The sequence below is a fragment of the Notamacropus eugenii genome, chromosome 2 (assembly GCF_028372415.1).
Source record: "Notamacropus eugenii isolate mMacEug1 chromosome 2, mMacEug1.pri_v2, whole genome shotgun sequence".
NCBI lineage: Eukaryota > Metazoa > Chordata > Mammalia > Diprotodontia > Macropodidae > Notamacropus > Notamacropus eugenii.
In genome coordinates, this window is record NC_092873.1 from 173,143,463 (window position 1) to 173,153,409 (window position 9,947).

Consider the following 9,947-nt stretch of genomic DNA (forward strand, 5'->3'; position numbering starts at 1 on the left):
AAAGGTTGATAATCAAGTTTTCCCAGTTTTTTTTTTTGTCTTTGTTTTTGTTTTTTACAGTGTAAAGACCTACAGGGAGAAATCTTTTCTTCCTGAGAGGTCCTAACTAAGGACACACACCAGTACTTGTCCTGGGACAACTCTAAGGATTTCCCAGAACTTTAACTCATTGGGGAAAGGAGACAGTGATCCTTGATTGTCCTCATTAAAAGAACAGAGCTGATTCTCGCATGACTTAATCTCATCTGCTACGTTCTATTGCTGTTCCTTCTCTATTACAAATAAACCATCTCTTTCAAAGTCTGCCTTCTACATGGCACCCCCAGACTCATCAATAGTAACTATCTGATCAAAGCTTTGCTTTTTCATCTCATTTCATTCCAAGGGATGGAGTTCCAGCTTCCAGGCGGTGGTGAATGCTATTTCATCCCAGCTGGGTATTTATTCCATATATAATTGACCCCACAAAGACCTTTGTCTTGCTTTCTTCAAAAAACTAGACCCTCAACTGTATAGTTCAAGCAGTTGAGAATCACGCAGTTTTTACTTTTCTCATCTTTAAAAAAAAAAAGAGCATCACCCTACAATGTTATTTCAGGATTGTTCTTCTGACTGCCTGATAAAGTTCTTCATTGAGATCAATTTCCCTCACATTATGCTTTCAGGACATAATCTCATTTTTAGAATCCTGAAATAGAATGCCCCAGGCAGTGCAGAGGACTGGAGATTTATATAATTAGTGACTAACTAATTGTGATGAGAGTAAAGCTCTCCACCTAACTCACTGTTACTCTGCTTTTATAAAGCACTTCATGTATGTTAAGTGCTTCTTATAATTAACATTATTTCTCTCCACGAAGCTGAAGTTGCTTCATACCTGCTATCCTAAAGCAACGAGTTTTTAGAGGCAATAAAGCAAGCATTCTTATGTGGGTTTTTTCAATATTATTACATCTGTGCTGAATAGAGAGATTCATAGATTTTTGGAGCCAGAAGAAACTTTAGGGATCATTGAATGAATACAGCTTTAGATTTTAATAAAAAGAAAAGCAAAGTATCACATTCTTTGTCTTTCATTAGGGGGCTTATTGAGAACATTTAAAACTACACACCAGCTAGTACAGTTGGAAGGGTCCTTTGAGATTATCTTGTATAACCATCTCATTCTACTGATGAGGAAACTCAGGTTGTGACCTGCTCAAGCTTTTTCTGATGACACACATAGGGAGCATCAGAGTCAAAATTTGAACTCAAATACTCTGATTCCAGAGCAATCTTTCTCCTGTACCACAGACACATGTATTAATTGGTTTCTGGAGGCTACCCCAATACTTGTTCTAGTCTTTATAAGTTAAAGGACTACATAGGGTAGTTATAGGTAACAGTTTTACCCAGAATAACAATGGTAATAATTGTTGTTCAGTTGTGTACAACTCTTTGTGACCCCATTTGGGGTATTCTTGACAAAGGTACGGGAGTGGTTTGCCATTTTCATCTCCGGCTAGTTTTACTGAGGCAAACAGGATTAAGTAACTTGTGTAGCCATACAGCCAGTAAGTGTCTGAGGACAGATTTTAACTCAGGAAGATGAGTCTTCCTCAGTCCTGGCCCAGCATCCTATTCCTTGTGTCACCTAGCTGCCCTAATAACAATAGCTAACATTGATAGAGTACTTTACCATATGCCAGGCACTATACTAAACACTTCATAATTTTCTTATCTCATTTGAGTCTCACAACAACTCTGGGAAGTAGGTGCCATTATTTATCCCTGTTTTTATGATAAGGAAACTGAGGTTGCTTGTTGTGTTTGTCCTTCATTCTGGAAGAGAACAATGACATCTAGATGATGACATGACTTGCAGTTGACTTTGCTTTGAGTGAAGGAGGACTGTGCAAAGTCACCAAACTCACTGTCTTCTCCTGTACCATCTGAATCCAGTGGCCTGATATTCATCAGGATGACTAGAGATGGCCCAGGTTGCAGTGTCACAAACTGAGGCAAACAGAGGTTGAATGACAAGCTTATGAATGTTAGCAGCAGGATTTAAACTCAGGTCTATCTGGATTCTAAGGCCCAGTGCTCTATCCACTGTGCCATCTGGCAGTTCAATTTCAGAATTGCAGGTTGGATCTGAGTAACCATGGCTATTAAAGCTAGAAGTGTTTTTATACTTAAGATGGCAAAAAGAGCTCAAATACTAGCATGTTTAGAATATTCCAGCAACAAGTAAATTAGGCAAAGATGCGCACACGTACTGGCAGAATTCCTTTGATATCAAGGAACAGACTTATACTTGGGGACTCAGGTCATTTTACCCCCATTTATATGTCATCATTTCTCCCTCTTAACCATTTTGTGTCATGGACCTCCTCAACAATATGATAAAACCTATGGACTTTTCAGAATAGTGTTGTTAAATGCATAAAACATATAGGATCACAAAGGAAGTCAATTCTGTTTAAACAGTTATAAAAATATTAAAAACAAATTCATACAATGTTTAAAATCAAAGGGGTCCACAGATTCCAGTTGAAGAAACCATGCTTTAGAGAAAGAGGTTTAATTGGACTAGACTACACCAATCATCTAGTTTTCTGTGCTAGACCAGAAAAGTCTGTATTTTTATAAAACTTAATAAAAATAGTGTTTTAAATTGTACTGTCTCAAAAAGCACACAGACGCCAACAATTCACACAATTTGGGGGGGGGGGGCGCATCTTGAAAGCCATCAGCTTTCTGTGCCTTGACTGTTTTGGTGTATACAATTGGCAGGATTATTCTCTTCTTTACTGGCATCAGCCTTTCTCCTTTCCCTTTTGAATGACTTTTTGCTTCTTCCTGTTGTTGTGAGGGTCAAATGAGATAACCTGCATAAAATGCTTTTACACCTTAAATGACAATAACAGTGATGAGGAGGAGGAGGATGGGTAGAAGTAGCTGTGCTTAATGGAAGGGATTTCTGGAGCCAGAAAGACCTGAGTTCAAATTGAATACACACTGGATGGGTGGCCCTGGCCATGTTGCCTCATTTCTCCATGCACTACACCACTAGTGTCACACTGATAGAAATGGGGGCCACAAAACTGTCCAGAAAGATCACTGTGGGAAGACCCCCATCATTGGCTGAGACACTCACATATTGTATTTTCATTAGTTTTGTTAAATACTTCCCAACTGCATTTTGATCTGGTTAGGGAGACTGGCAGGAGTCTTGAGGACAGCTTACTGTTTGACCCCTCTGCTCTGGACAATTGCCTGAGTTTCATCACCTAGGAGCTCCATACCCTGATGAAATCACAGATGCCATCCAAAAGCAAGACCAGTACCCTGAAGATTCATGAAAAAGGCAATGAGGGTAATCTCTCTAGGCAACAAGCATTTTTTAAAATCAAATGCTTGCTATGTGCCAGACAAAATCAAGGTCACTGACCTTCTAATAGGGAAGGCAACTTGCAGAAGACTGTTTAAGTACAGTGTCCCTAGCAGGTGTTTTGTATAAAACTTGTCCAATGTCCCCTTTTGCCCCTTCCTATTACATGTACTCAACATTACAAGTTGAGTTTGCCTGCTTTTAACTTCTGAAGATGATCGCTACATAGCTTTAGAACTGACCTTTACCTTAAAGGTCATCTAGTCCATCTTACTCGTACAGATGAGAAAAATGCATCTCAAAGACAGTGAGTGATTCTCCTGAGGTCATTCATAGAACCAGTAAGGGGCAGCTAGGTGGTGCAGTGGATAGAGCAGGAGTCAGGAGGACCTGAGTTCAAATCTCACCTCAAACACTTGACACTTACTAGCTGTGTGACCTTGGGCAAGTCACTTAACCCCAGTTGCCTCATCCTAGGTCATCTCCAGTCATCCTGATGAATATCTGGTCACTGGATTCAGATGGCTCTGGAGAAGTGAGGCTGGTGACCTGCACAGCCCTCCCTCACTCAAAACAAAGTCAAGTGTAAGTCAAGTTATTTCTCTGATGGCATGGTCTTCTTCAGCAACAAAGGATGAACACACACATTTATACCTCTGAGAAATTGATTTTTGAGTTCACGACCCCATCTTGTTTAGATAATGGATGTCAGTAATACCTCAAAAAGTTTATGAGAAAATATAAAGAGGAAGTTAGAAGCAACCATGCTGTCATGGGAAGCTCATAAACATGTTGCTTCAGATCTTGGCTCTGCTGATGACTATTTGTATGACCACTGGTAAATCCCTTTATCTCTCAAGGTCTCAGTTTTCTCACCTGTAAAACAAGGAAAGTAGACTATTCCATCTCAAAGGTTCTTTCTTGGTCTCAAGTCTATGATATACTTGCCTGGAACTCAGTGTTTTTGAATTTTATTTTTAAAATGTACTATTCTTTTTAAACTTTAGTTGATTTTGGCCCAGTAAAAGGGGTTAGTTTTTACTTTTTAATTAATTGCATTGTTTTCTAAAATCCTAAACTAAGATTTTCTCTATTTTGACTGTTCTGTCTGCCAAATTATGCAAATTATAGACCAGTGAGCTTGACGCTAAACCCCTTCAAAGTTCTAAAACAGTTGACTAAATGCATGCTTGGTTTGGGAATATTTAGCAAGGAAAACAGTTCCAACAGAAGCTACAATTAATGAGTTGACTAATATCAAATCATGCCTGACAAACTTTAGTTCCTTTGTTTTAAATGTAGGTTTTTATTGATATTTTTTATTTTTATACTACCTAAATATCTCCAAATATTCCTCCCCATCCCCTTCCAGAAAGTCATCCCTCATAACAAAGAATTCTTTATCCTCTTTATTTTTTTGATTGTATTGTTGTGTTTGTCCTTTATTTTTAAAGAGGACCATGACATCAGAGAAATGATGACATGACTTGCTCTTGACTTCGTTTTGAGTGAGGGTGGGCTGTGCAAGGTCACCAATCTCACTTTCTCCACCTGAGCCATCTGGATCCAGTGACCAGACATTCATCAGGATGACTGGAGAAGGCCCAGGATGCAATGGGAGACCTTGGCTTTTTAGGCTAAGGTCTTTTTAGGTACTCACTTAAAGTGAGAAAATGCCCATTCAGTGAACAGGCCTCTTAAAAACGTAGTCAGAGGGATCGTCCCTTTAATAGAAAAGAGAAAATTGACAATTCATGCTGGGAGAGGCAGGAGCCTCAGAGTTGTTGTTTCCAAGAGAAACTGTTACTATTGACATTCTAAGCCAGGAGTGTTCAAAACCAGCTGTTTGAGTGAAGGTTGGGCAGGGACCCTTCCTTGTTCAATCCATGGGCTTCAGAGTGCACAGGGTCTAAGTTTTTAGGGGAGGGGAGGAAAGGGAGGGGAGGACAAGGAAGGGAAAGGGAGGGGAGAGGAGGGGAAGGGAAGAGAAAGAGTTACTCAGTTAGCTGGGTCCCCATTGAGGTATCTTGGTCTACTGACAATTTGTGTTCATCCTTCGTTTTCCAAGAGGACCATGACATGCTAAAGACATGAGAAATAACAACTTTAGTAAGGCAGTTTAGGGGCATTGGGCTTCAAGTCAAGAGACTTCAGTTCTAATCCAGACTCCTTTAACTATATTGTAAGCTTTAACAGTGAAAATGCATATAGTTAGGAGTCGGACTATCTTGTTCAAGGAAATTAAGGAGCCCAGAGTCAGAGATCAGAAAGTATGTGGAGAGGAGTAAGTTGTAATAAAACTAGACAGGTAGGAGGGGTTCAGTTATAAAGGACCTTAAGAGTCAAATAGATGATTTCTATTTGATCCTGGAGGGAGCCACTGATGTTGACTGAATAGGAGAGTGAAATGGTTTGATCTACATGTTAGGGATTCAGTCAAAGGGCCATACTTGAGGACCTGGAGGATCACATGTGGCCTTGAGGCCACAGGTTCCCCAACCTTGACTAGTCTATCCCTTCAATTTATGAAGCAAAACCTTGAGGACTGGAGAGATTAAATGACTTGGCCAAGGCCATACAGGTGAATAGATAAGACATATTGGTTAGTAGAGTTGCCCTGAGATCATTACTTCTCCAACTCAGCCTTGAATTTTACTAGGTCATGCCAGCCCTTATAAATCTTGGTCTATTCAAACTTCTTTACTGTGTCAGCTGACCAGGTTTGCAATGTAGTAAATTTCGATGCATGCACAAAGGTTAGAGTTAGATTTGTTGTTTTTTTTTCCTTAACTACGAGTTCTGAGAAGATGGGCCATTAGCATTAGATTCTCTTCTACATACTCACTATCAAACCCAGAAAATAAATGATCAAAAAGCCAAAGACATTATGCAACAACTGTTAAACTCTGAAAAATAAAATAAAACCAAAGTGTTTATAAGCAAAAATCTTTATTCCATCAGAGGAGGGAAATGAGACACATTTGCTGGGGTCTCCTCTAGGAGGAGAACCTCTGCAGTGATCATATAATTGTGGTCATTCAAAGAATCAACTGTAAGTAAAGGAAAGGAAGGAAGAAAGAAAAGTTCATTTGAAGCTCATCTCCAACTCATGGTGGTTTCCTGGAATTCTTTAATTAATCTCTTGAGTACAAATATCAAGGGCAGTTATGTGAAAAAGAATGACAAACACTAATAGAATGCCCCTCAGGGAAAGCCAAGAAGACATTCAATGATATGGTTAGTCAAATTGTTTCCTTCTATATACACATTCAGTTACTTTACTCAATTTACTTAATCACATACAATTTTTGAAAGAGAAGATAGAAGCCCCTGTTGTGATTCTATACCACACAGTGGAAATCACATAAGCTCTTGTAACAACAAGCACCCTAGCATACCCAGGATGGCCTGTCAACACAGGTTCTTGAATCTGCTTTTCTAAAAAGAAAGCAACTTTTGAGGGGTCAGCAATCTACTTTAATTACATATACCAACAGAGAAAATACAAGCAGAGAAATAAAGACCGACAGGGCTTCCAACTGTCTGACTATTACATACATACATAGTTACCAGAGAGAGAAGCGCCAACATCTGGGTTTTCAAAGCTGGGGGAGGTGCTCCTTAACGTCTGCCCAGTCTCATCTGGCACATGAACCTTCTTCCAAAGAGTGAGTCTCAAAGCAAGACCTCACTTCAGAGTATATATACACTTTTTAGAGCCAGAAGGCATCACAACCCTTGTGCTGCAGTGTCTAATTAACAAAAGGTGTGAAAGCCTTCAAGCCAACAAACCTACCCTAAGCAAACTCTCCCTTTAAACAAGTTTTTCCCCCAATGGGCTCCCTTGAGGCCTATTAATGGGCAGGGAAGATCTTTCACTCCCATTGTGCAGTGGATAGAGCACCAGTGCAGGAATCACTGAGTTCAAATCTCACCTCAGACACTTGATACTTAGTAGCTGTGTGACCTTGGGCAAGTCACTTAACCCCAGTTGCCTCATCCTGGGTCATCTCCAGTCATCCTGATGAATATCTGATCACTGGATTCAGATGGCTCTGGAGGAAAAGTGAGGCTGGTGACCTGCAGAGCCCTCCCTCCCTCAAAACAAAGTCAAGTGCAAGTCATGTCATCGTTTCTCTGATGGCACGGTCTTCTTTGGCAGTGAAAGATGAACACACTTACACAAAGCTTTAAGTTTATGCAGGAAACAAAGGAAGGAGTTCTGTTTCCATGGGGTTAAAACTCCTCCTAGCTTTATGTGATAGCAGTTAATCAGAGCTGTGACCTAGAATGGTCAGGTAGAAGATCAGAAACTTGCGTGCAGGCTTGATGAGTTGTTTGAGGGGAAACCTATCAGACGAGAACACAAAGTGAGGTGTTCAGGAGGCTCCTTCTAGCCAATAGATGGTGAGGTGTAAGATTTGAATTTTGGAACAGTATAAAAGGGCTTGCATTGGTCTGAACAAATTGTAGCCTCCCAGTGGCCTTCCTTGGGATCTCCTTGTTCATTCAGGGGTAATGAATGTAAAAACTAATGAAAGCTTTTCTGATTTCACAAGTTTTGTTCTTTGTTTAAGGTGAACACTTCTCTCATAGTATAGAATGTGCCCTCTTCTTGTAAGGACAGTAATTAAAGATTCTTCTTTCATTCTGGACTTCAGTTTTGTTATCAGGCTGGGAGTGAGCCTTACTCTAGATGGGGAGGAGGACCAAGGGGGTGGGGGTGGGGGCCCATTTATAATAACAAGAAATGTATTCCTCTGGGTCTCAGTTTTTTCATATGTAAGAAAAGGCAGCTGGAATAGTTGATTTTGACTATCCCTTCCAGCTATAAAATTATAACATTCTATAATTCAAATTTTTCATAATAGCCTTGTGTACAAAATGGAGAAATGTGGGCTGGATGATTGTACACTTAGGTGGATTCATAAATGACTGAATGAACTTTGCCACAGAGGATGGATTTACAGAGCTATGAAAGATCTCTGAAGACATATGAGTTCTTAATCCTCATTTTCATTCTGTTTATAACGTTATAACCAGTGAAGACATAGAAGACATGCTTGTCAAATTTGTAGATGACACAAAGATGAAAGGAAATAAACATTTATTAAGTGCCTCTTATGGGCCAAGTGCTTTACAAATATTATCTCATTTCATCCTCACAACCATGGGAGATAGGTGCTATTATGATTCCCATTTTGTAGTTAAGGAAACTAAGGCAAAGGCTAAATGATTTCCGCCCAGGGTCACACAGTTAGGAAGTGTCTGAGGTCTTTACTTAAGTTCTTCCTGACATCAGGTCCAGTACTGTAATCACTGAACCACCTAGCTTCTTCGTAGGAGGATAGTGAATAGAATGCCTCAGGGAATCTAGAATTTAAAACTTCCCAACAAGCTGGAATAATAAGATTAATCATTTCATTAATGTATCACCATTTATTAGTCATTTCCCAATTGATGGTCATCTACTTTGTTCTCATTTCTTTCCTACTGTAAAAAGTGCTATTAGGAATATTTTGGTGTATTTGGCAGCATTTTTTTTTTAACACTGGTGGTTTTAGTGTATTGTAAACTCAATATATGTCAACAATCTAAGATGGGAGGTGGATTGCTTGGGGCATAACTACTCTGGTTGAAACTATGTGATGTAGGAAGGGACTATTTGAAATTTAGAGTTACAAAGTTAAGGGGATTTTATTGCAAGGACATGTGGGGTCACATATCAATTGACTGTACACTGACTGTATGCCTTAAGCCAAAGCAGTCATACAGCCAATTGAACCCCAGCATCCTGAACTCTAGTGTGCAAGGTGAGCCCTGTCAACTCAGGAGTATTCAGGACACCATTCCTGTACCAAATAGCCCAAGATCCCCTAATGCAGACAGGTCTTTATGTCCCACACCTCAGGATTTTTGTGGAAAACTACGGTGCCTGTTGTCTGTCTCTCACCTACTTTCTCCTGTGTGGGCTGTATAATGGAGAAGTTCCCACAGTGTGATTGTCATGATAACCAAGCTCCTGGATAAGGATTTATCACTTACACAGTATCTTCCTCAGACTAGCCTTGAGAGTACAGTATCTTTGGGGGAGGCGGTAACTCAGAGCAAATGGTACTTGGCTGCTTAATCTCCTTAGGTTGGCCTTAGTTTCTTTTTTCATACTGAATTTTCCATTTATTTTATGCGATATAGGCACAGTCAAACTCTCGGTGCTATTCTTTAAAAGTAGTATTTCCAAGAGAACAGTCTTTTTTTCTTTTAAATTTATTAAATAAAACAAGCGTGTCCACAACAGAATAAAAAAAGATGATTGTTCACGAAACTGCTGATTATGTACAACCTGCTATTGCTTTTAAAGTTTCCATGTACATTTTTTCCTTTTATCACTCTTTTCCTTCCCCCACCCTTGACCTCCCCTCCCCACTCTCCACTCCACAATCCTCATCTGTGAAATGCAGGGGTTGGCGTAGATGGTCTTGAGGTCCCATCAAGCTTAGGTCCTATGTTCCTACCTCTGGGATAACTAGCTAGGTGGCAGTGGATAAAGGGCTGGACTTGGGGTCAGAAAGCC